The 26,564-nt window shown below is 38.3% G+C and overlaps 1 pseudogene; it reads right to left on the bottom strand.

Annotated features, from left to right (window-relative positions):
* The window catches only part of LOC134057862 (uncharacterized), a 201,953-nt pseudogene that overhangs the window by 67,922 nt on the left and 107,467 nt on the right, over window positions 1-26,564 (bottom strand).

Genomic DNA, 26,564 nt, shown 5'->3' with positions numbered 1-26,564 from the left:
GAGAACCATTTATTTCTTGTCCAGCAGAGTTGTTTCTTGTATTATATTGTATTATATTGTCCAGGAATGAAAACACAAACCTTATTTTTTTCTTTCTCCTGTTGGCTCTGAGGTTCTCTGCATATTTACAGAATGACAATGACATTTGTTGAGCTTCCCTAAGCATCTCCATTTAATCGAGGGGTTTTGGGGTTTAAAAGTGCCCAGAGAAATAGATTTTTTTTCTCTTTCTCTAGGAAAAAAAAAAAAAATCATCAGAAATAATGACACGGATGTTGATTTTAGGGCTTGTCCTTTTCTCAGAGAAATTGCTTTCGGGTTATGCCTCCAGTGGAAGATACTTCATTTAGCTTTGAATGCAGGGCACAGTGCTCTGGAGAAGTAAATATATCCTGAGCCTTGGCACAGTCAGCTGGCACAAAGAAGGCACATATTAATATATCTGTTTTTCTCCTGATTTTCATGTGGCCCTGTGCCATCCTGGGTGGGAGCTTGAATGGTCCAGAGGTTGAGTTTAGCTGGCTGGGCATGATGACTTCTTCCTTACAGGTCAGCACAAGCCTTACATTGGCACCAAGGGAGACACACCAGAAGTCTATAAAATGATGAGAGTCAAGGAACAGGCCAAAAGGGAATTGTTATTTACTGTCTTTTCCAATACAAGAACTAAGAAGATTTTAAATGTTACTAGCATGGTGGCATGTCTGGAAAGTCAAAACAAAGTGGTACTTCACATAACTCGTGAAACTCAGAATATTCTACGTGATAAAATATGTATGAGCTAAAAATGAAAGGGTCAAATACATGGAAGAAAATCGTCAGGGAAAAAGAAAAAGAAAATAAGCAAACACACCAAACCAAAACCCAACACAAAACAGAAAAGAGGCTGCCATGAGAAGATTTCTACAGGCTTGTAACTGCTGAAGAAATCTCTCATATCATTCTGTGCTGTCCATTACTAGAGACAGCTACTGGCCTAATCCACTGTGTCTTGGTTTACAGATGTTCTTATGGCTTCAAGGTCTTTGCTGATGGAAAGAATCAGACACTGAAAACAGAAGTTTCTAAGAATGGAGACATAATAATGAAATAAATACTATCCAAGGCAAATTCAAAATTAATATCTTTTTCTCTATGCAGTCTATGTGAAAGTAAGCTATTGACACAGAATTTCACAAGTTTCAAAAATAGTTTGGAGATATAATCAGAGGGCAAGAATAACCAGAATAAAAAATTATGCTAAATTTTGTTAGTCAGAATTAAAACAATCAAGTATTATTAGAGTGTGATATAAGCGTAAGCTTTATCCCATTTTGTAAAATGTAAATTGTTTAAAGCCTTCTCTGAATCTTCTGGTTCTGGCCAGCTCTGGTTAGAAGCTGGAAATGGAATTGGTGGGTTCAGTATAGTGAGTTCTTTCTTCCTGTGGGTATTTTTGTGACAAAGTGTGCACCTGAAAAGATTGAATGAGAAGGAATTTAAATTAGGAGCAGAGTGAACTGAGCTCTAAACAATGCATAAAGATGAGAACCCCCTCCTCCCCTGTAGTATCTGGTGGAGTTTCCATTTATCTCTGTAGTCTCTCTCTGGTCTATGTAGACTTACATTGGTGGTTACATGAGCACCAGTCTGTAGAGAAGCCCTTCAGTATTGACTTTCCGGGTGGGTTAAACCAACCAGCTGTGTGGGGCTCATTGGTGGTTCAGGATGAGGTGCAAGAACACCTTGGGAGAGTCTTCACCAAACAGTTGCAGCCTCTTTTTAAATGTACACTAAGAAAATACAGGTTTTCATTAAAAAAAAAAAGGGCTTAGAAAGGAAAAATGGTTAAGGAGCAGGCTTGTTAATGAAACATGTCAGATCTCTCCTCTCTTATTTATTAAAAAGATATGAAAGTGGCCATAAAGGTCCATCTAACCCACTATGCTACCAGTTTAAGAGACCAGGATTGGATTTTTAGAGAAGGGCTTTGTAATGAAGGGCTTTGTAATATGGCCAGCAAGAAATAACACTGTCAAAATGTCTTATTTGACAGAATAATGTTCTTTTAAAACCCCTAAAAATACCCCTATGGCTATGCTGACCATAATAATGAATTTGCCTGGAAAAACACCGGTTGTTAAACATACAACATTTGTTAAACATTATTTTTTTTTCTTTTAAATACTTTCTTTTTGCTCTCCTTTTCCTTTTTGCTTTTCCTTTTTCCTTTTCCTTTTCCTTTTCCTTTTCCTTTTCCTTTTCCTTTTCCTTTTCCTTTTCCTTTTCCTTTTCCTTTTTCCTTTTCCTTTTTGCTTTTTCTTTTCTTTTTCTTTTCTCCTCTCCTCTCCTCTCCTCTCCTCTCCTCTCCTCTCCTCTCCTCTCCTCTCCTCTCCTCTCCTCTCCTCTCCTCTCCTCTCCTCTCCTCTCCTCTCCTCTCCTCTCCTCTCCTCTCCTCTCCTCTCCTCTCCTCTCCTCTCCTCTCCTCTCCTCTCCTCTCCTCTCCTCTCCTCTCCTCTCCTCTCCTCTCCTCTCCTCTCCTCCCCTCCCCTCCCCTCCCCTCCCCTCCCCTCCCCTCCCCTCCCCTCCCCTCTCCTCCTCTTCCCACACCTTCCCACACCTTCCCTTTCTCTTTCTTTTTCTCTTTTTCTCTTTTTCTATTTTTCTCTTTTTCTGTCTTTTTCTCTTTTTTTCTTTTTTCTTTTTTCTTTTTTCTTTTTTCTTTTTTCTTTTTTCTTTTTTCTTTTTTCTTTTTTCTTTTTCCTTTTTTCTTTTCTCTTTTCTCTTTTGGTACTGACCCAGTTTCTAAATCCCTGTCAGAGATCTGATGGTTTGTAAAAGGATCTATGCAGTGTATTATGAATCCATTCAGGCCTTCTGTAACTGATGAAGATAGATAGCGCTACATCGGTATCATCGCACCATTGAAGTAGTTAACCTGATACAGATCTTCTTAATGCATGTTTTTTTCATGTCTTAGCAGTGAAATGGAAAACCCAAGCCTTTGATGATGGCTGATGCTCTTTTATTTCATAGCTGTTCATCCCTTATTAAAAGCTTGAGGCCTCAGCCCTGCAACATGTTAGTGAGGAATTAAAGTGCATCCCTACTCAGCAAAGCGCTGAAGCCCCTATTCATGCATTCCTGAGGTCAGAGCGGGGTAAGCACATGCTTAAATATTTGCCTCATAGCAAATTGCACATGATTTTAAAGTTAAATCTGTTCTTAGAAAATATCCTGCTGGATGTGAAAGAAAGTGTAGGTGAAATATGATGAAAACCATTGTCGCACATGCTGCTCCCTCCTGTGGGCACCACTGTGCACCAATTCATCAGGGCTTGTGTCTGTGCACTGGGGAAACTGTTTTGAGAATCACAACCAGCAATGACAGACTTCTGAAGTGCTGAAAAATCCCATTTTGTTGTTTTTAAATAAATGTTTTGATTTTTCGCTTCAAAACGTCTTAGGAGAACAAAATCAAAACAGGAATGTTTTGATTAGCACCTAGAGACTTTCTGAAATATTTTGTCACATAAAATTAGGTTTCTTAAAATCTGCTTCTAATAAAGAGAAAAAAGAATCAGAATTTTTCAAAATAAAGAAAAAGCAAATTCCCTGATCTGTCTGTTAAAGATGGCTAAGCATGCATTTTAATAAAAAGATGGTTTTCTTATAGAAAGCTGATAATGATGAGAATATATTTTTTCCAATTACTATTTTTTAAATGTTGTATGAGAGGAATTCCAATATCCTAATTTAAAATTAAATTTATTTGGTTAAATGAAATAAATATCTCTTTTCTGCCCTTAAAAGTCATGATGGAAACAAAATATTACAAAATATTTTTCTTTAATACAAATAAAATGTAAAAAAAAATTGTTAAAACTGTAGCTGTAACATTTACAGACTACTAAAAGAAGACTGCTTAAAAATCTTAACTTTATAAAAAGAATGTAATGGCAAAAAAAAAATCAATACAAATATTTCTAACCAACACAGAAACAACCCAAAAGGGAACTGAAACTGTGCTTGACTGTGCTATTGTTTTATATATGAACGGGAAAAAAATCTCTCCTTTGGAGGCCTTTAAACATAAAGGAAACAGGAAAAGAAGAAGATATGAAACCCAACACCACAGAAGGAGGGAAACATTGATTGCTAATTTTTTATTTTATTACTATGGTTAGTGGGTATGTATTATTGTATAATTGCCTCAGATTACCTATCCAGTCCTGTCTATGTTACAGTTTGTACCACCTGATCTTGATTAAAGACAAAATGCTGTACAAGAATATAAAAACTGATGTGTTTGTAGTACAATGGTTAAAATTTTTGTTGTAATAAATCCCTCTGAGCTTCCTCTGTGTTTTGGGTTTTTTTTTCAGACAGTCAGTTCTGCCAAGTGGAACACTTATTTAAATACTTCCTACAAAAAATTTGCAGCTAAGTGAGCTAGAGAAAAATAATAAATGGTTATCACAGACTGTCTACATAAACCTTCATTTCTGACAGGGCTTTTGGGAGCACTAATCGTAATTATATGATTCACTTGGCTCAGTGGGTGCAGCATGTTCAGAAAGGTACAACATAAAAATAAAGGACAGAAAGGCAAACCCTATTTCACTTAACAGTTTTTCTTATAAGCACCTTTGAATTTAAAAAATTGTCAGATTAATATTTTTGTGTTTTGCAGACCCCAGAAAAGACCTTGATAGATGTCTGGAGAGGACACTTGTCCAGGGAGATGTCCTGCCAAGCTATATAAAGATGAAACAAAATGGAAGGTTTGGGGCAAATTTTTTATTACAGATAGTTCAGTGGATTAAAGATACATTCTACTTGCAGATCATCTGAGTTTCTCTTCATAGCTATATGTGAGTTCTAGTGATTAAAATATTCAGATTTCAGTAAGGACAGTATCATATTCACTAATAAACAAATAATAAAAAAGGATGAAACAACTCATTCTCATTTCTGGGAGAAATGCTCTGAGGCAGTCAGGCTGTGTCTGTGTGTTTTAAAATATTCAAGTTGAACATAACCACACTTGGAAGTAGATTTTGAGACCAAGTTCACCAGCCTACAATTACACTTCCTTAGCATCACTCGTCTTTCTGCATGTTTGCTGCTCACACTAATGCAAGATTACCCAGTTCAAACATTTCTGCCCTGTATGGCATTGCAGTGCCCCAAGTGACTTTTAATTATTTTCTTACTATCAGAGAACATTACTGCTGTTAATTCTGACACCTGGGGATCACTTCCCATAGGTTCTTGAAAGCATCATGAAGCAGGGCTATAAAAGGCACTGATTAATAATCCCAAATCTTGTTTTAGTCTTGGCATCATTCTTCCCTAATTCCTATCTTAAAAAGCTGACTCTGTTTTCACTGTGAATCATCTGAGGGAAATTAAATCCTCTTGTTGCATCTAAAGGCCAATAAAGCAGTGGCGTGTATGACACAAAACATGGCATCTACAAAGGATTAAACACTGGAGTAAAGTCCACCTTGAACCAATGTCCAAAAATTCCATTCTTCCTAGAGACAAGACTACACCAGAACATGAAATCTCTAAAGTTTAATGTTTTAGATAGTTTATAATTGAAATTGAAAAATCTAATCTCAGCCATTATTTTGGGGCACAAAAAATTGGATCAGCAGGTAGCTAGTTTTAGACAATAATCTCTTTGTTTCTTCTATAACAAACTTTAAAATAAAATAAGAAAACTAAACTGGTCATAATGAAATGTGAGAGTAATTTGGTTTTATAGGATTTTTTCTTGTTTTCCTGAGGAGTTACAAGAGGGGGAACCTAACATTTGAAAAATTGTTAGAGATGAAGAATTTTGGGACTCTCTTTTTGATGCACAATTCATAAAAAAAAAAAGGGAAAAGGATACAAGGTTAGAGTGGTGACCAAAGCCCCAAATTATAATAATTACATGCAGAAGTATATATTTGGAAGTTATATGTAGGGTTTTTTTATTCATGAACTTAGTTAGAACTGGGTTGGGTCTTGTGTCCCACAAGCTAAATGATTTGAATAAGTAGTGATTGTCAGTTGTGGTTAGGAGGCATTAATGCATCTTTCTAGATAGTGGTAGTCACACTATTTGTAAAAATGAAAAAATTAGCTTTTCTTAACTTCTCTATCTTCTTATCTCTGCCGTGGATAGATAAAGTGATGTAAATCATTCCTGGAAAGTAATACGTGGATTTAATTCTCAAATTTCATGGACATTATGAGAAGAAATTTGGAAATCACTCAGAGCAGTAAGAATCATTTGATATTTAGGAAACTGACTTCTAACATGTTTGAAATGTTTCTTACCTGTGAGGAAGTAATTTTTTTTTAATTTAAATTCCATAGCTGCCTATATTAAATTTCCAAGACTGAAGATTCTTACATCAACAGAATGAGAAGATAATATAAAATTGTAACAACAGAAAGTGAAGAGAAATTCACACTAAAAATTCCAAGAAATTTTTATCACTAGGAATTACAAGATGAGAATAAATATCAATATGTTCAATTTTGCAGAATTTCAATTCTTTAACAATGATTTGTGTGCTTTACTTAAAATTCACTGAAATTTGAAAACACGGTATAGGCTGTGTATAGTAATTTCAGAACAAAACTCTACATCTTGAGATGAGTAAAATTGCGGAGGAGTTCGGCGAGAGAAGAATGCAATCAATCAATATGATTGGTAGAACACTGTTCACTTCATTAAAGCTAGCATTAACACTTATGCCTTTTGCATACTTGCTTAATTACACTTGACATATGCTTATTGGCTCTTCTTGTGTGTTTCACTTACATGATTGGCTTCAGCAAGCGTGAGATAGTTATGCCCTCTGCTTTTGTAACAGTGTCTTTGTTCACAGACTTCTGTCTGCTACTCCCTAGACTTCTACCTTATTATTGTATAACTCCTGCCTCAAGGACGTGCTAACTTGCTGTGTCTACATGCCTCTCAGCACTTCTCCTCTGACCACAGGGCCTTGGTTGAGCCATGTCTGAGTTCTGCTAACCAACCATCAAAAATTCCCCCTTTTTTGTTTTGTACAATAAAAGTGCGATTTGTAACTGATTTCACTATCTTGTACATACTGTGTTGTACACATTGCAAAATGCATGGAATAAACATAAGGCATCCTACTACAACTATAACTATGAAAATAAGGTGTTGTATCAAGGAGGTTAACCATGGCTCTAAATACAATGATTTCAACCAATCAGTTAATCCCAACCCTGAATTTTGTTGCAAGTGGTTAGTAAGTTGCTGCAGTTTTGACAATTGTGCATGTATAGAAACAGAATGATCAGACAAATTCATACAACACATGCCCTCAAATTCTCCACAACCATGTCCCTGAGCCAATAGCAAAAGCTCTATGTCTGCCCAATTTTGCAGAGGCCAATTGGGTGGCCAGTGGTGTCGGGATATAATTGTAATATCCGTGTCCGTATCCAACAGCACTCTGAGGTGCCTCCTATCAGGCCCTTGCTGGAGGATAGCCTCAACAAATGGGCATTGGTCCATTGTAAGAGTAAGTAATGCCAGTCCTCCCGTTGACCTGAACCCACCAGTTCCTCATAAAGGACCGATGGCTTCCTGCACAAGTTGTTGTTGCGGGACCAGCTGGGCAATGCGGCTTCCTGCAGGAATACTCATGGGTGGAAACTGTGTATAAGCCTTAACCATTATTTCGCCCATATAGTCCGCATCTATAGCCCCCAGTTCAACAGAAAGTCCCTTCAAGGTTGCAGAGGATCATCCCAATAAGAGGGCTCCATAAGCCTGTCCATTAATGACCAGGGGTCCCCGAACTCCGGTGGGGATCTTAACTGGCTTACTGTCCTTTAGTATAATGTGTATTGCAGCTGCCAAGTCCAAGCCAAGGCTGCCTCTTGTTGCTGGGCATAGGCTGCTGGCTGGAAAGAGGGTGCACTGGCTTGTGGTACCCGGGAGGTCTGGGCTGCCGTTGGTGTCTTTGCGCCGCGTCCCCTCGCATTCTTGGCCCCATTTCCTGACCTGCGTCTACAGGCATCGAGTGATTGTCGAGCTGGCAATTCCGGCACCACACTTGACCCGCCCAGAAGTCCTTTCAAATGTGTTCATGCTGTCCATACCGAAAGCATTTTACAGAGGACTGGGGCTTGGCTCCACGATTGTTGGTCGCCCTTAGTGGCGCTAGCACGGCAGCAGCAAAGGCTTGGTTTTGGAACTGCCCTTCTTTCAGTGTCACTGTGAGGTTATTAACTGCTTCTACCAACATAGCTTGTGTGCCCTGCGGGATATTACTCATTCACTCTAACAATTCTACTACCTCCCAATTACCATGAGGGTAGCTATAACTGACTTCACTTTTGAATTGCTGTTCTGCGTTACACACTCTTTCAGCAATGCTCCCTGCATATAAAGGGGACTCCCTGCTCTTTCAATTGTGGCCGTGACCTTATCAATAAAGGTAGCAAGCGATTCCTGCATTCCTTGTTTTAAACTCATGTATGATGGCAAAGCCCCTCGTTCTGGTCTCACTCTCTCAAACACAATTCTAGCCAACCACAATGCCTCCTTTAGTTTGTCAGGCCCCAGCTGCGCTTGCATTTTGGGTGTGGCAAATTGACCAATTCCCAGCAGTTGTTCCATTGTGACCCCCTAGGAGTGGATCTCCTTTTCCTCTCTGCACGCTAGCTGATTCTTGGCAAAGAGCTTGCCAGTGAGCCTGCCACAGCATGATATGCGACTGTGACATAATCATTTTTAAAATGTTTTTTTATATCTTCTTGGAGTAACAATCACGATCCCCAGATATAGATAAGCACTTGTTTAGTTGGCTCCCCATGCATTCCCGATTCATTTGCAGTATTTCACAATTGCATAAGCAATTTCCAATCTAATGGTGCTATCTGTAACACACCACCTGCAAGAGACGTATAAATGACCAGGAATGCTTGTACTCCAGCCTTGGATTCCTGCCACGTAGAGAATAAATCCCATTCTCCTGCTGCCAGGGCCTCCCCCATAATCTTTGCCAGTCCACTCTGCCCCGATCTTGTTGCAAGCACCCAAGTTATTATTATTATCATCCGAGTGATACCGCGCAGCCTCCTCCTCCAAGGTGGATTCATCCTCCGGGGGGAATTCTTCCCCTGGAGATGGCTATGTTGGGTCAGGGGAGAAGCTCTGGTCTCTGATTTTGGTGGTATTGTTATCATATGCGTAGCGGACGCCAGAGGAAAAGTCTCCTTTCCTATGGCAAAATTTCCCTGCATCAGCAGGTAGGCTTCACCCTTCTAAATGTGCCGAAGCAACAGCTGCAATCCTTTTTTCTGCTTTATATGCTTCCAAGCAATTAATTATGGCCCGCCACTGACGAGAAAGCTTTTTTGCTAACTTATCCTCATCAATACCTGCCCGATACAGGAAATCTCCTAACTCCCTCCAAGCCTCAAACTTAAACACCTCCTCGGGGTCCTTAAAAAACCTTTTCTCTATTGCATAGTCTAACAGTGGTGTTAATTCCTTTTTTAAGTCAATATCTAGCAATTTTCGCTTTTCAAGAAAGCACTTAAATCATAAGCTGCCTGCCTATCCATATTAGCCCACCATATACTATATCAAGAAAGGGCAGTCCCTTATAGCCCAGCTTAGTGTGCGTGCATGTAGCCTTGTGTAGACGGCTTAATCGGGACGGCGAGCTCTCCTCTACAGGGTCAGCCCAGGCACGGACCCACTGTGTATGCCCACATACAGTGGTCTTCAGCCCTCCGAGTGCTGCTTCTCGGTGTTTGCCCACTCTCTTACCTCCCACAGTGGGTCGAATTGAAGGTCCCTGTTCGGGAGACACTTTGCGGAGGAGTTCAGCGAGGGAAGAATGCAATCAATCAATCAATATGATTGGTAGAGCATTGTTCACTTTATTAAAGCTAGCATTAACACTTATGCCTTTTGCATACTTGCTTAATTACACTTGACATATGCTTATTGGCTCTTCTTGTGTGTTTCACTTACATGATTAGCTTCAGCAAGCGTGAGATAGTTATGCCCTCTGCTTTTGTAACAGTGTCTTTGTTCACAGACTTCTATCTGCTACTCCCTAGACTTCTACCTTATTATTGTATAACTCCTGCCTCAAGGACATGCTGACTTGCTGTGTCTACATGCCTCTCAGCACTTCTCCTCTGACCACAGGGCCTTGGTTGAGCCATGTCTGAGTTCTGCTAACCAACCATCAACCTAAAATCATCTTTTTTTTGGAGATTCTTGCAGATTTTAGAATCAGCAAGTCTTAATTCTTAGTTCAGAACTGCATTTTCTGGTTATAAATATCACAATTAGAATGCAGCCTAAGAAATCACTATTGTATTGTGCCAGTGGGATGGATCATAGGAATCCAAAAGACTTTTCATTTGCATGCTGCATTTAATACTCTCTTTTACCTGACGTTTAAAGAATTGCACTGTGACTTTGAATTTTATTAACTCTATTACCATATTTTCTGAATCAGTCTTCTTGCTTTGTTTCAGCAATTTCCATCCCTTTCTTCCATCTGAAAGATTTGTGGTGCAAACAAATCAATTTTCTGGGCTGTTGCTCAAGTTTTTACAAGGAGATGTACCTGCACTTGTGAACACTTGAGAACAGAGGGATTTAAAGGGGACACATGAAGGCAATAATTTCTTCCATTTTTGGAAAAAAAAGTACTTCATGCTGTTTTGCTTTCCTGGCTATTTGAGGCTCTGCACTCAATATGACTTTTGTCAATTAAGTGTTCATCAGTAGATTGACAAATACTGAGCATAAATGGGGAAACAAACCTTAAATATTTGCTTCACTCTACTCCTCCATATAATGGGATTAGAAATATTTTCTGAAAATATTTTCCATTATTCACTTACAGTTAGCAGTGTGTGATATAATTTCTACTTACTGTATAATTTGCTGAAAAAGTCATGATAGTGCATAAAAAGCATGAGAACAAGATTTGGATTCATCCATGCACCAAAGCCTCTGTCCTAGTGATTATTTTCAGTTGGCTGAAGGGCACTACTTGGTTGCACTTTGCAACAGCCTAGGAAAGTAGAGAGTATAATTACATTATTATCACACTTAGGAACTCTAGCCAAGGACTTGGTGCCAGCACTGTTCATTTACAAAATAAAGTGGTTCCTAGTTGACAGAAGTTAAAATCTCTATATAAAACAGGACATGAGCAAGAAAGAAGCCTGATGAAACCATAAAACAATTTAATTGATTTTTTTCCCCACTCTTGTCAGGCGCTTGATGTCCCATAGTGCCATAAGAAATAATTGGTGAAAGCAATATAAGTTTGAGGTAGCTAAATTTGGGCATCTGCATGAAGGCGTGACCAGTGTACTGGGGGTTCATGATCTCTTCATAGCTAGACATATGGAGCATGTCTCAAAAAGGCCTCCAGCTGCCTTAGTGGATGAAGATGGCCCTTGGCATAGGTACAGACATGGGACACAGTTCACTTTTCCCTGGCAATGCAGCTTGCTGAGGTTGGAAGAAACACATCAGTGTGAAACAGATAATGAAGAAACAAAAGTCAAATCTGAAAGATTCAGTGCAGATTTATGATGTATTGTTGTAAATGGCACCTTTACTAATTCACAATACATTTATGACCACTCAGAAATACTCTTTTAGAATGTAAAAGATGAAGCAAGTGGAGAAATGGTATCTTGCACAAAATACATGGCTCACTTTGGAACTGCCAAAGAAGATTTCTTCCAGACTTTCTGCAAAGCAACAATTACCTCAGACAATTTGCTGCCAGGGGCAGAAACAGCTATACTTCTGGATTTGTTAAGATAAAGGAAATATGTCATGCTGTCTACTGTTGTAAAGTAATGGGCCTGTTAAATGCTGCAAAGTTTTCCTAGGGAAAAAAATAGAAAAAACACAAAAAAACAAAAGAGTCACAAAATGAAAAGATCAAATAAGGGCCTTCTTTCTGCCAACCATTTTACATGCTTTTAGGTCATATGTTTCAAAGAACCAGAAAGAGCCTACTATTGAAGAAGATCCCAGAAAAAGAATCAAAGATATTTTTCTAGAGCTTCACCAAAGTGTCTCCCACTTTTTCAGCATCAAACTAGCAACAGAAAATGGAGGTAGAAATCATTTTATAATTGTTAGTATATGAAATGCTTGTGAATCTTCAAATACAAATTATTTTTCTGCACTAGGATTCTGCAAGTCAGAGGTGGAAATAATTAGTGAAAATACACAGATAAAGATGGTAAAGAATCATTAAAAATTTTAATTTTCAAATTTAAGATGTACTTTCAGTTCATTGACACTTATATTTCTAAAAGATTTTTAGCTCAATGCAAATAATAATAAAATTTTCAAGTACCAGGTTCAGAATCTGCCTATCCCCATTTCTAACCTTTTCATTTATCATCTGGAGAAAAAAAAAAGAAGAAAGAAAAGAAAAAAAAAAGAAAAAAAAGAGAAAAGAAAAAAGAAAAGAAAAGAAAAGAAAAGAAAAGAAAAGAAAAGAAAAGAAAAGAAAAGAAAAGAAAAGAAAAGAAAAGAAAAGAAAAGAAAAGAAAAGAAAAGAAAAGAAAAGAAAAGAAAAAGTATGATGAAGTCTAGCTTCATGGATATCACAAATAAAAAATGGTAAAGACTGGTGAGGGAAAGGAAGTTACAATAAAAATGTGAGAGAATCTAAAGGATCTGTGTTTAGAAATTTGGTCATGCTATGTCCTGGCATAATGACTATCTGGTAAAACATCTGAAGTAAAGACCTAAGTAGCAATCTACAATTGCAATGCACACTACAGCAGGAACAGGATTGTACAGATACTTCATTAAGGAGTGAAATGTAGCCAAAACTGCACGAAGTTCAGAAAAATATTTGTGTTGAAAGCATCATTACTTGATGCTGCTTCCCATATTTCCTATCTTAAAATAGTTGCAAGTTTTCTGAGCTCAATGAAACTTGAGTTACAGAAACTTTAAAATACATTTTTAAACAATTGGTTTTGATCAGGGTTCACATCAAATGCCAAGTGCAAAGGGTTTCATAATAAAATATTTTGTACCCTCGAAATGTTAGAGGCTAATAATTTCAGTTATTTTTAAAAGCATCTAGGGAATATTTAAAATTAACAAAAGAGATACAACTGAAAGTGTGGTAAAAATATGACATAACAGAGGTATTTTAATCAAAGCCTATTAAAATGCAGTTTATAAATGTTCCAGTACTGCAGTGTGCCAGTATATCTTAATACATTAAGTGAATTTGGTGCTCACAGGATGGCTTCGATTTACAGACTGGAAATCAGCATGGGGTGTGACAGCAAAATCTTCCATATTCTCGTTCTAACACTTCTAGGTCATGGTGTCCTGTAACTTGAAGACTCTCAGCTGATCCACACTGGTATCATGTTCAAATGCCCATAATTAATAGCATGGATGTTTGTTGCACACTGGAAGGTGAGACAGGTCCACATGCATGAAGATGTGTGAGCAGGGTGCTGGGGACATGCCACACCTCAACTCCAATGTTGGAAATTACATATGGGGGAAAGGAGAAAGAGGATAGAAGGGAACATGAAAGGCCATGAGAAAAGGAAGAGGAAAGGAAACAGGACAGGGGAAACTCTCCAGTGGCCAGGGAGAAGGAATGATCCATCCTTCCTTCCTTCCTTCCTTCCTTCCTTCCTTCCTTCCTTCCTTCTGTCCATCCAGTGATGGATACCCTGAATGAGTGTCCTTGAATGGGGACTCTCTTCAGTGCAGCATGAAGCAACAGAGAAGGTGACTAATGAGGAAAAGAATGATGACACTTTCATGATGCTTCTACTCCAGCATCATAATACTTTTCATCAGGGATGGCTCTAGCTTCCTATTCCCTTTTTATGCCTGTGAAACTATTAGCCCTGGCTGGAGCATTCTAATTGGGCACGGATGTTCCAGATCCATTGGCTGCTGAGACTCTGCACATGTAGCTCTGGATAGTACTTATCAAATATATAACTGGCTATTACCCACTGTGCTCCTTTCCTTGTTTATCTTTTGTGTAAACTGAAATCTGCAAAGCAAGAAGTGAAGCCAGGTGTTTCTTATGCTAGCAGCAGTCACTTCCCATGAGAGCCCATGAGAACAGCAAGTTCAGTGCTTGGCACGCACAAGGTTGTGAGGGTAACAGCACCTGAACTTAAGCAAGGGAGAAACAAGGGGAAAATGCCACAGGGACTCTGGAAAACCAGTTACGACACCTTAGGTGCAAGGGTACAAACTGCAGATACCAGCCCTGAGCACCGCTGATGTTAAGGAACAAAGGTGTCTCTGCCACTGGGCTTCACTGCTCACCCAAGAAAACTATTTTTTCACCACTTTGTGTAATTCAAATAGTCAGCCAGATGTTCCTCCAGGCACCATAAAGGTGCTTTTACCTCAATTCCGTGTCAACCCCAGAGAACCCTCAGTCATTCCTCCTTATCCTGCAGGTGGAGGTGCCAGCCCCAAGAGCTGAGATGTGACAGATGTTTGTAGGAACATGTTTGGTCTATTTCAGTACAAACATTAACTAGGTCAGTAAACCATCTTTGCCTGAGGAGTTGTGATTAGCAGCCCAGGGCGATGTTTTTCAGCTGTCCCACCACAGTCCTCAGGACCTGGTGTGTCAGTCTCACAGATGTAGCATGAGAGAAGTAGAAGAAAGGAGAACTGAGCTGTTTTCAGAGTGCCTACTGCAGGCACCTGTCCCTCCAGGGAATCCAAGGGAGATCTGACACTTTTCTATCAAACTCTCTCTCTGCCATTACACACTTTAGAAAGAAGCAAGAGCTACTGAAATTTGGGAACAGGAAAGGGCTTAGCTATCTAGTGGTCTTGTTAGCCCAAAATGATCAGATGATATTTGCTGCTTTCAGAGGTTGTGTTGAAGAATTTATGGTTAGATTTTTTCTGTTTATTTAGCTAGAATACAAAACAATTTTAATTAATCTAATGTTGCTACAATATATTAGAACATGCATCTTAAAAATATTAAACAAATTGCTGGAGAAACTAAAATTGGGGAATACTACCCATTCCTTCTGGTTTTAGGGAACTGATTCCTGAATGCTGCCTCAGTTGAAGAAATTTCATCTAAGCCCAAAATTTTTTCTTTACAGTTCTTTATAAAACTTCCCTCTTATGTGACATCTAAAGAAAATAAAGAATGCCACTTAGACTTTTTCTTCCTCCTGGAAGGTGTATTGTTGAGGGCAGAGCTGTCCACACAGGAGCATGTGACAGCTTTCATCTCCATGGGGAATCCAGTTTTACAGCCAGCTCCTAAAAGGGGAGTGAAAGGCAAAAAAACCTGGTATTGTGTCGTGGTCTAGGTGCAGAATACTTCAAGCACACTGTGGACATCTTTTATCTTGGAGGGAAAACCAGGCTTCTGTAGATCCAGAGGACAGTTCAAGAGCCTTTGTTATAAGAATCCAGTGGACACTGTAGAAAAATGTATATCTCATTGCATGCTATAAAGACATGCTGCCTTAAGCACAGCATTAGAATTTGATCTGATGGCAAAGACACTCTTTCAGTAAAAAATCATTATGCATTGGCCTTACCTGGTAAACTGTCAGCATATTAGAAAGTGACTGAGTTATCTAACATTGAAAAACTAAAGCAGCACAGTAGGAAGCATTTGGCATGTTTAGTGCATCAAGTATAGCATTACTTGCAGTACAAACTGCTTGAAAATTCCAGTTATTGAGATGTTTTCTGTGTGTTTGTTCATATGAGTTCTCCCCCAAGTAAGCAGAGGTGGGAAGAGAGATTTTTTTCAGCACACAGAAAGAAAGCAAAATTTATGAAAAGAGTGTAATCCTAGCAGATTAAGCTCTGCCTCCACCCTGCATTTTTATAATTCCCAAAATATTAATTTTACCTCCTCTTTTGAAATTTTATTTCTATTATTACATAGCAAATCACACATTTGAGAGAAAAAGTAATTTGAAAGAGAAAATAAAATGTTGAATTAAAAGAAGTTTGGAACAAACCAGATTTTTCTCAGAAGAAGATATTCAAAACACAACATCTCAATTGAAATTTTTCCATTTGACTAACAAGATTTCTTAGTGAAATAATAGGAACCACTTCTATGAATGTCAAGTTCTGAGTCAAAAGGTAGTTGAAATATGCAATACCATTAATTTATTTAAATTCCTCTTACAGATACAGCCCTTCAGGAAAATTCCCTTTGCAACTTGCTGTGTAGTGGTGCATCATTTAAAACACGTGTATGAAGGGTTAAGCAGAGAAAACTGATCGTTTAAGTATAATTTTAATTTCTAGGCTGGCAACAGGCTCTTGGCACGTAAAGTGACAGGGTGAAGCAGATTAATTTTTCTATGGATTCCTCTGTTTGGAGGATTCTTTAGGTATGAGCCAACATCTATTATTCCACCCTATACCACCCTGGGTAAGCAAAATTTGTGGCTCCAGAATTCAAACAGGCAAAAGGACTACTTGCAAACTGGGAGATTCAGCTGCTTTAGAGTTCTGAATGTGCTTTAGAATTTAGTGCATTCAGGACTGAGTTTTCCCCAAACGTTTATGAGGCTAAACTAACCCTAATTTTCAGCTTTTACTGGGCTGCCATATCCACATTCACACCGCATTGCACTGCACAAAAGTGGGATACTCTGCTAAGTGCTTTGAGTTATACTGACAACAAGAAGTATTATGTGATAAGAAACTCTATTTCTTGCAGCTGTATTGGACCACAAAGCCTCATCTATTAGCCTGCTTGAACCATGAAAACTAAAGCTAAGAAAGTTGTTGCCTCATCCTAACGTGCTGAGATGGTTGGATTAGGGTTTAAAATCTCAGCAGAACATTTCCCAGTCATGAAACATGACATGTCCTCCTCAGAAATAGAAAGGACAGTAATAAAGCTGGAAGGGCTTAAATCTGTGATGCCAATAATTTTAAATGGTTCAAACATCATGCTCGCCTGGATCTTCCAGGTCAGATCAACCAAAAGCTTATGGGTCAGGTTTAAAAGGAGGGCAGGGACAGGTGACATTATAGTGGGGGCCTGCTAGAAACCACCCAGCCAGGAAGACTGAGAGGATGAGGCCCTCTTTGGACAGATAGGAGCAGCCTCATATTCACATACCTTGCTTCTTCATGGGGGACTTCCATCAATTCAGTATCTGCTGGAGGGACAGCACAGCAAGGCACAGGCAATCCACGAGGCTCCTGGAATGTATTCATGATAACTTGCTCCTCCAAGTGGACCCAACAAGTAGAGGTGCTGTGATAGACCTTACTCCCTCATGCTACACTGGACCTCATTCTCACCAACAAGGGTGGGGAATGTGAAGCTAAAGGGCAGTCTGGGCTACAGAGACTATGAAATCCAGAAGATCCTTACGGCAGTGAGGAGAGCATGCAGCAAGCTGACATCCCTGGACTTCAGGAGACCACACTTTGGACTCCTCAAGGATTTGATTAGTAGAGTACCTGGGGATAAAGTCCTGGAGGGAAAAAAACCTTAAATGACCTGATATGAAGTACCAGAACTACAAAAACTGAAAGTTGTTACTTTTCTTTAACAAGCTGTTAATTTTTTACTCATTTTCTCATTTTCCACCGACTTGGCCAAAGAAAGACATTGATGTATGTATTTTATCATTAAAGATATCTTGGTATTCTGTATATTGTGGGATAAAGTAAACTCTGTGTACTGCATTATAATACAATAGATAGTCTCATTTCTATAAGGCTTATAGTGCATCACACACACCAAAATGTTTTGCTCAAAGAAAAGCTGAATCTGGAGCTGGGGAGATCAGCCTCTGAAAATGGAGGTTATCCTGAATGGGAAGAATCATCTCAGCCTTGCTCAGCTGTTTTTCCTCAAGGCACACAAGAGCAACAGCTTGTCCTGGTGTCCTGCTGGCCACACAATGACTGGTCCAGGCCAGGATGCCACTGGCCTTCTTGGCCACCTGGGCACACGCTGGCTCATGCTCATCTGCTCTTGACTAGAACTCCCAGGGCCTTTTCCACCACAGTTTTCCAGCCATTATTAACCTAGCTTGCAAAACTGCCTGGAATTATTGTGACCCACGTCCAGGACCTGGCACTTGGCCTTTCTGAATCTGTGTTGATGTGGAACCTCTTTGAACTTTTGAACTTTTTTGAACCTTTGAACCTTTTCAAACCTTTTTGAATCTGTGTTGATGTGGTCAGCACAGGTAGTTGAAAAGTGTTCTAAGAGAAGGACAGAGAATTCCAAATCAATTTAGCAGACATTCCCCAGAATTCAGTGAAATTGTACTTATCAATACAGTACTTCTACAATTGACTTAAATAGTTCAGCAGGCTTCTGCTGCTGCTTCAGCTGCTTCAGGGAAAACTTAGAGAAAAGTTGTATACCTGAGGGAACAGAAAGTTTTCCTTACATCCCATCATGAATTTCTTCATTGTCACAGCAGCCAATAAAAGGAATATTCATCCATCAAAGAGAATGGGGAGGCTAAATAATTAGGCCTCTTTGGAAGGAAAAATTATTCATCAGCAAGTTTGCTATTTCACATTAAAAATTAGTGTTTGAAGTCTCACTGACATGTTACTGTATTCCAGTAATTGATCTTACTGAAAAACTCTCCAGAAAACAGGGAGCATTTCATAGTCCTCAATGGCAAATTGAAGGAAATAATGCAAATACTTGAGAAATTCTGAATATGGATAGGCTGAGATGTATGTGATGCTGCCTCATAGCCCAGGAAGACTGGCCTCTGTAGCTACAAAATTTTCTCATACCTAAAAGAAACATAGGAAATTCTTTTTTTTTCCTTTTTACTCTCAGGGATTATTCACCTCTTTTTGTTACACCAAACATTAAAACTGATTTGCTGCTACAGAACAGTTGACTAACACTTCTCTTACAGCTTTGCGCTTCTTTTTTGAAGTGCTCTGAGTGGCTCACTGGTGTCCAAACATCCCCTTTTATTAACCTTCCCTCTCTATCATCCTCCTTAATGATAGAATGCATTAGATAAGAAATTCTCTTGATTCCTGTTGGAGGTATGATCCTTCAATCCACAATGTAGTAGTATTTCAAACATCCATTAGAGATTGATTGTGAGCCATTTTTAAAAAAATACTGATAGAAATAACTGCTGAGAAGAAAATATTCCTTCATGGACAGTAAGTGCTGTCCAAAAATGTGTTGCACTAGCACAGTTTTGCTCCCCACTTTCCTGTTCATCTCCTTCTTATTGTATTGTACACTATACAGATTGTGATATCCACTGTGGAAAAGTGGATTACCAAAAAGGTTTTTCTAAATCAAGCAAAATGCAGGAGGATGGCCATATCATGAATTAAAAATAGTTTGGTGTAAAGTCCAGAGTCATCCGTCATCCATACTAAGATTCACACAGCAGTGACACAGAGATTTTCAGTTTTCTCACAATGCTGAACTCCTCCAGTTGCTCAGGTGATCTCCCTTATGTGCTTCATTCATCAGTATTTAGGGTTATAATTTTTGTGAAAAAAAGAAAAATTAAAAAAGTTTATATGTTGTTCAATTAGAATGAGAGTATGTTCCTACCAAAGCATGATCAAATCTCTCCTAGGAGAGTCACTAGTTCATTCTGGGGCTTCAGCATTTGTTTTTTATCTTAGAGGCTTGTGGCAACACATCAGCCAAGCAAGCTTTCCCCGGATTTAATGTGGACATCCACCTTTCTACAGATTCCTTGGAAAAGAATGTTACTCGGAGTATCACATCACTGTTTATAAATACTTTACCTACTGTTTAAATATGGGTAATTACAGCAGACAGAAAATTACTAATGTGAAATTATCCTTTTTGGCTTCTGAAATAATTCCAGTTCTGGGTAAACCATTTCCTACATTTTCACTTTTGCTGTACTGATTTGATATCTTGAAATGAAAGATTGACATCCTTGGAGGACAAACTATTGTTAAACACACTGTGTAAAGCTTCAGAGAAAGGTGACCTTTATTGTTTTTCTCTCTACATCAATCTCTTCTCCAACAAGCTTTTCTAATTGAGACAACAGTCTGAAAGCTTTAAAAATGATTTTAGGAATTTCAGTTCTCAGGCATTGTTAAGTGTTCCCAGACTGCTCCAAGACCAAGTGCTAATTTCATCTGGATCCTTACATTTTAGCTGTATTGCTAGATTATTGCTAGAATATTTTACCATTTTTAAGCAGTATCTTTTGTACTCATTAGAATTTTTGTTGAACTGGCCCTGCTATCCCATCATCCTGAGAACACAGCAGGGTGATACATAGAAAAAGTAATGATTTTTTTTTTGTTGCTGATCCCTGACCAAAAATAAAAAGTCATTTTGGATCAATCCCAAAATTTTCAATTATCTAAAAAAAAAGCCTAAAGATTATTGGGACTCTGAACAATTTGAGATATTTCTAGTTGTTACCTTATATGGACTCTCTTAAAGAAAAATCACTTTACAGAAACAAATTTGTTTTCTTAGTTTTTGCCCATGTTCTGAACAATTTAGTGACTGCAGAAAGCATTCTCATTTTTTGGTTTTTGACTTCACTAAATTTTCAGTTGAGATGTCATCTGCATATTCACAGTTGTACTTGCCATTAAATTGCAGTGGTAGTGGAATTATGGTGGTACTGGAGAGAGAAATTTTTTTCAGTGTTCACAATTGCAATACACTGGACAAGCTGAAACTGAGCATTCAGTAGACTCCCAGAGACAAAGCATCTTCTTGTTGTGTACATTTCAAATGGTTATTAATTATTTGTTGTAGACCAGGGTTCATCAGCAGCCTGGTTGTAAATTCATAAAAATCCCCTTGCAGCTTCTATTACACCCTGAAATGTTATTAGAAACAATATATAAAAAAATATTAGTCCTTCTTTCCTGTTATTTGAAGGGATCTTTTCAAAACACACTCAAATATATCAAATATATATAGCTTTGTCATTATTATAACTGGTGTTGCCTGAATTTTTAATAAATTCAAAGGAATGAAAATAGTTTTGGGTTTCCCACAGAGAAAACTTGAGAAAAACTACGTTACTGTCCAATCAGATATATTTTTAAAGTTATCTTAATATCAAGGAAAAACAAATCTATGAAAATCATACTTCAGCCAACTTTCCCCCAGCCTGAATTCCACTTAAATCTCTGAGCTTGGTATTTCCCGTTGGCTGCCTGCCTCTGAAAGCCCAGAGCCAACAAAGATGTACCAAGGCTTATGTGGAATTTAGGCTGAAGGAAAGCCTCCAGGGCTAGGTGCTGGTCATAAATTAGAATGAAAACAAACTTCACTTGCTTTCTGTAAATTTAAAAGGTAACATCTCAAGATTGTTATATTCCTTCTGAGAATCAAGGCTTTTAGTGTTCTTCACTGCTGTCCCTTACAAAACAAATGTCTCTGTTTTGAATGTTTCGTGGTTGGTTTTTTTGTTGTTGTTGCTTTTTTTTTTTTTTTTTTTTTTTGTTGTTGTTTTCTTTAAGTTATCCATTAGGTTTTCAAAATACTTTTATTTCAGGAATAGTAGAAATTTCAAGTTTCAAAACTTCCCTCTGATTTATGAAATTAAGTATCCTCATCCTCTACACAAGGCATATGATTCTTCATATCCTGCCAGCTGTGTGAATTCCTGAATGAGCTGCAGGGAGTAGGAATTAGGAATCATTAACACAGGCTCTGGCAGACTGACTAACCTTTTCCTGCTGAGAAGTGGGTGGAAGGGACTCACAGGTGGTGTTGCTTGAGTACTCAGAAGTTATCTGTGCTTTGCTGTGTATCATCCCATACCTTCCTGTTAGCTCCCTTTTCTTGCTACCTGTACTTTGTCCAATGTTACGATTGAGGGAATTGTGTTGACATACCATTGGAATGATACACAGCAAGACAGTGCTGGAATATGAGGAGGTGTGGTGGGTTGACCCTGACTGGAGATTATGTGTCCACCAACTCCCCTCAGCTGGTGAGGGGACAGAAAATGCAATGAAAAGTTCATGAGTTGAGATAAGGACAGGAAGAGGTCACTCATCAGTTCCTGCCATGGGGAAAACAGATTTGACATGGGGAAATTAGTTTATCATGAATCAGATTTAGAGTAGGATAATGAGAAAATAAAATCCACACCTTAAAACACTTCCATTCAGATTTAACAGTGTGTCCATCATGGACCCAGCTGGCCTTGGTTCTGTTGGACATGGGGGAAACTTCCAGCGGCTTCTCACAGAAGATACTGTGAGAGTGTCCGTGTATGGCAAGGTTTTATTAGCCCTTTGCTAACAACACCTGGCCATGCAAACCCAATAAACCAGGTAACTGAGAGCGTGAAAATAAGTGTGGAGATGGAACTGGGATCCTATGTGGTAAGAGATGTGAAGGGTGCAGGTTTGGGTAGGAGAGGGGAGAAATAGTGACTCCCTAAGTGTACGTGAAGCCTGTCACAGAGGTGAGAGATGCTGCTATTTCCATCAAGACCAATGGGCACATCTTCCCTGAAGAGTGTTAGTGGTTGAACTTCTCAAAGCAAGCCTAGAAATTTTAAAGAGTGGTGATTGTGAGAACAAGCATTCAGGTATTGCATATCCCCATGCATGCCAGTTGATGCAGATACTTTATAAGCTTCAAAATTACACATGGATCCTCCATTTAGATTTCTTCATGCCCCACTGTAGTTAGTCCTCTGACTCTGTCAGTGATCTGTTTTTTTCATTCTTTATTTTCCTTTGTGCATTTTGGAGAAAATAAATGCATCCATTCTTCTGGAAATAGGACTACTTCTTTAAAAAAAAAATCTCTTCAAGATTTTCCCTACCTAGAAAATAATTTAGGCAGAGAATAATTCTTTCTTTCCTATTTGAGAGCACTGTTTTTACAACTGCAGTTTTAGCAAAATATTAACTGATGAAATTTTGATTTTTAGCTTCAACTGAAATTTCCAACCATCACACCCACCATACACAGGCCCTTGTCCAGGCTTTTTATAAGATGCATAGTAAAGGAGGTATAATTCCCCAGGCCAGAGAATGATGAAACACAGTAACAATCTTCACAGCTCTTATTATTAACAGTTCAAGGTCAAACACAGCAGCACTTTCCAATCCTCTGTTATTTTAGAGAAATATACAGTTGTTATGAAAAGAAAAATTTTCAGCTCAATTTCATAGTTTTTGATGCCTGGGTAACCAGTTTACCACACAAGTGTTAGCAGGAAGAATTCATTGGAAGACCTAACTGAACTGGAGATGGAGACTCCTTTGATTAAAGGGAGCATTGCTGTTCAATACTAGAAATGTGCTATCAATTCATTGTATCCAGCAGAAACATAGAGAACTTAAATGCCTGATATTTTTCCATGGAAAAGCTATTTTAAAATATCAGAGTCAAGCTTCATCTCTGACATAATAAATCAGTCATCACCTGGTCCCATTACTCCACACCAACAATTACTTCCTTTTTTCCTTCAACATAATTTAAATGATGTTAGATATAGCAGGAATGACATCCCAGTCCTGGGCATCAGCATTCTGCAAATGATACAAAATAACCTTTCACTCACATCAATTGGGAGTTCTCAGTCATGAATAACATTCCTGGTACCTCATAAGTTTCCTAAAATGCATATTACTTAGTATGACTGACTTTCCCTATCACAAAGAGTGTAAATTACATTTTCATAAACATTAATTTCATCATACCATAGTTTCTTACTAGTGAATCTTGAGGAGAATTATATGTATAATCTAGTAGACAAAGCAGGCTCGCCAATAAATATGAAAGGATGAAAATATGATTATTATTGCAAATGATGCAAAGAATCTCTATTAGCATTCGAGTTGATGAGAGGGTACAGTACATGCAAATAAATTCAAAGACAATAAATAAACCAGTGAATTATTTTAAATATATGAATAAGTGAACAGGAGCTATAATTATTTACAGGGGGAAAGCATGAGGATGACAAGAAGTAAGTGTTATAATTCCATACTTTTTTACCTCTGACAGTAAATGAGATATTCTCTTCTACCACATTGGGCTTTGATCTTTTAATCATTGTCACATCTTGGTGGTAATAGAGAACCTGAGACTAAAAAAATGGTTGAACCATCACACCTTGGGGGGGATCACTATCAAGATATAAGGCAGTATGTCTAAATACTCTATTGATCTTTAAGCATACAGGGAAGAAATGGGGGGGGGGGGAGAAATTAGAACAGTGATGCAGTTGAGGCTTTTAAGCAAGACAGAAACCCATGATTAGGCCTCTTACATTGTGCAACACATGCTGGCAAGGCAGCAGGTGCAGGGGCTGCCTGGCTGTGAGAAGGGAGCAAGCAGAGGTTGTTTGGGTTGGCATGGCTGGCTGGCTCCATCAGGCTTGCCTACACTGTCCTTGTCCTGTAATTTGAGTGCCAGGGTCCCTGCAGATGGCCAGTCATTTCCAGTTTGTGAAGTACTCCCAGACCACACAATATTTCACCTCTGTGTTTATGTGGCATTTATGGCTTTGTGACACTTGATGAAGTGAGATGTTCAACATTCAGGTCCTGGAGCCAGCAGAGCTGCCCATCTCCAAAACACAAATCTGTTCAGGATAGAAGAAGTACATCTGGAGAAGAACTGTTGCTGACTTAATTTTAGAGAAGGTTTTCAATTAGTATGGCACTAATTCATGTTTTATATATAATCATCAAGATGTGTGCATGAATTTGCTGTCACATGCTTCTCATTTGAGAGAGTGTAGTAGCTTAGAACACAGTTCTTCAGTTGAAGTTTGTGAAAAATCACTTTAAACATGTTAAATGAATATACATGCCATTTAAAGTGTTTTCAATTAGAAGTTTGATGATAAAGTTGCACAGCCAACTGCAAAAAATTCATTCCAACATTGATATAAAGAGTCTCATAACTCGTGGCTTGTTGTTCCTCTATGTTTTCGTGTATCTTTCATACTAATGCATAGTGCTATAAATGGCATGAGTTTTCCCTGTATCGAGCTACTGCTGCACCAGTGACAGGATGAAAACAGTCTATCAGTGAAGGATGGATTTTGATCTATACCCTGAATTATGATGCTACCATAATAAATTTGAGCTGCTGCTGTTATTTTCATAACCATAATTTCAATTTGATTTTAGTTCAGGTTTTTAAAATGGCATGCATACACTTAAGGCATAAAGACCTATGCAAACTACAGCAGGGTTTATACAGTTCATCTAACCTTGTGGTCAATGAGCTGCTGTCAGTGCAAACTACTCTTTCTCTACCATCTGACAGAAAAATCAAGTTAATCCTACAGCACCTACCTAACTTTGTTATACCTCACTGAGAGGTAAGTGCTTGAACTTTGGAGATAAGGATGCTGCCCATTGGGTATTTATGTTTTATGGGCCTATGGAATAGATGCCTCCGATGAGCTCCAGAGAGATGACTAATTTTCCTAATCTGCAAGACCAGTACTTCCCTCTGGAAACTGTAGAATGGTTCAAGCCTATAGGTTGATCTTTCACCTGTGAGAGGTGATTCTAGATACCCATGTGTCATATAGTTTTTATTATTGGTATTCATGGATGCTTTAATTTTCAGAGATGGATTTGTACCTCTATTTCTAATCTTTTTTCCAACAGATCACCCTAGGTGCTGAGTTATAGACAATCCTTTCCTAAGAAAATATACCTGCATTAGACCCATTGAGGTTTTGATTAAGAAATAATGTAAAATCTTCTTTACTGGTGCCCTGTTTACACAAGTGCAAGCCATGCTTGAAAAGGAAAGTATTGCATTCCAGGAAATTTTTGTGGTGCAGTACAGAATGTATGGCTTCCTATAAATGACATTTCATGTGAAAACAAGTAAACAAACAAAACAAATTCAGGAATTTTAATCTTCAGTGGCATAGTTTACAATATCCTTTCTGTAGAACATATGTAGTCATTATTGTCTTTTTCCATAATGGAAATTCTTTGCTGTCTCATTAATTACTTCATACTTCCTTTAATGGTTGGTATAGCAATTATTGTACTACAGATTTTTTTTTTAATGTTTCTAAATGTATTCTATCATCAACGGTAGTCAAATACTCATCTTGGGTTTATTTTCTCTATTTCTTTCAAGAATTGAAGAATAATGTTTGCAAGAGAGTTTAGGAATATGACAAGATGCTCTGCTATTATGTTTGTATGGAAATCTTAAAGGACTGTATCATTTTGAAGTGCTTGTGAAGCCAGTCTGATAGTGTCAATTGTTTTACATGGCTCTTATGGTGTTCAGTAGACTACCTGGCTGCCTGTAATGACAGCATTAAATATATTGTCTAAATTCACCACATTTCTCTCCTAATCACACTGTGAACAGAGGTTTGTTTTGAATCCTGTTTAGAAGCATGCATGAGTTTTATATCAGTATTATGTTAAGAACACCGAATACCTGGTGTTCGAATGGTACTTCTGGGATACTGTGGGCTTTGAAGATAAGGATGGAGACCATGAATTTAAACTGATAGCTGTAGGCAAGCAATATATTGTTTCAAGAACACAGAGTCATGCTTCA

The sequence above is a fragment of the Cinclus cinclus genome, chromosome 2, assembly GCF_963662255.1.
Source record: "Cinclus cinclus chromosome 2, bCinCin1.1, whole genome shotgun sequence".
In the NCBI taxonomy this organism is placed as follows: domain Eukaryota; kingdom Metazoa; phylum Chordata; class Aves; order Passeriformes; family Cinclidae; genus Cinclus; species Cinclus cinclus.
This window is presented reverse-complemented; position numbering and strand designations above follow the sequence as displayed.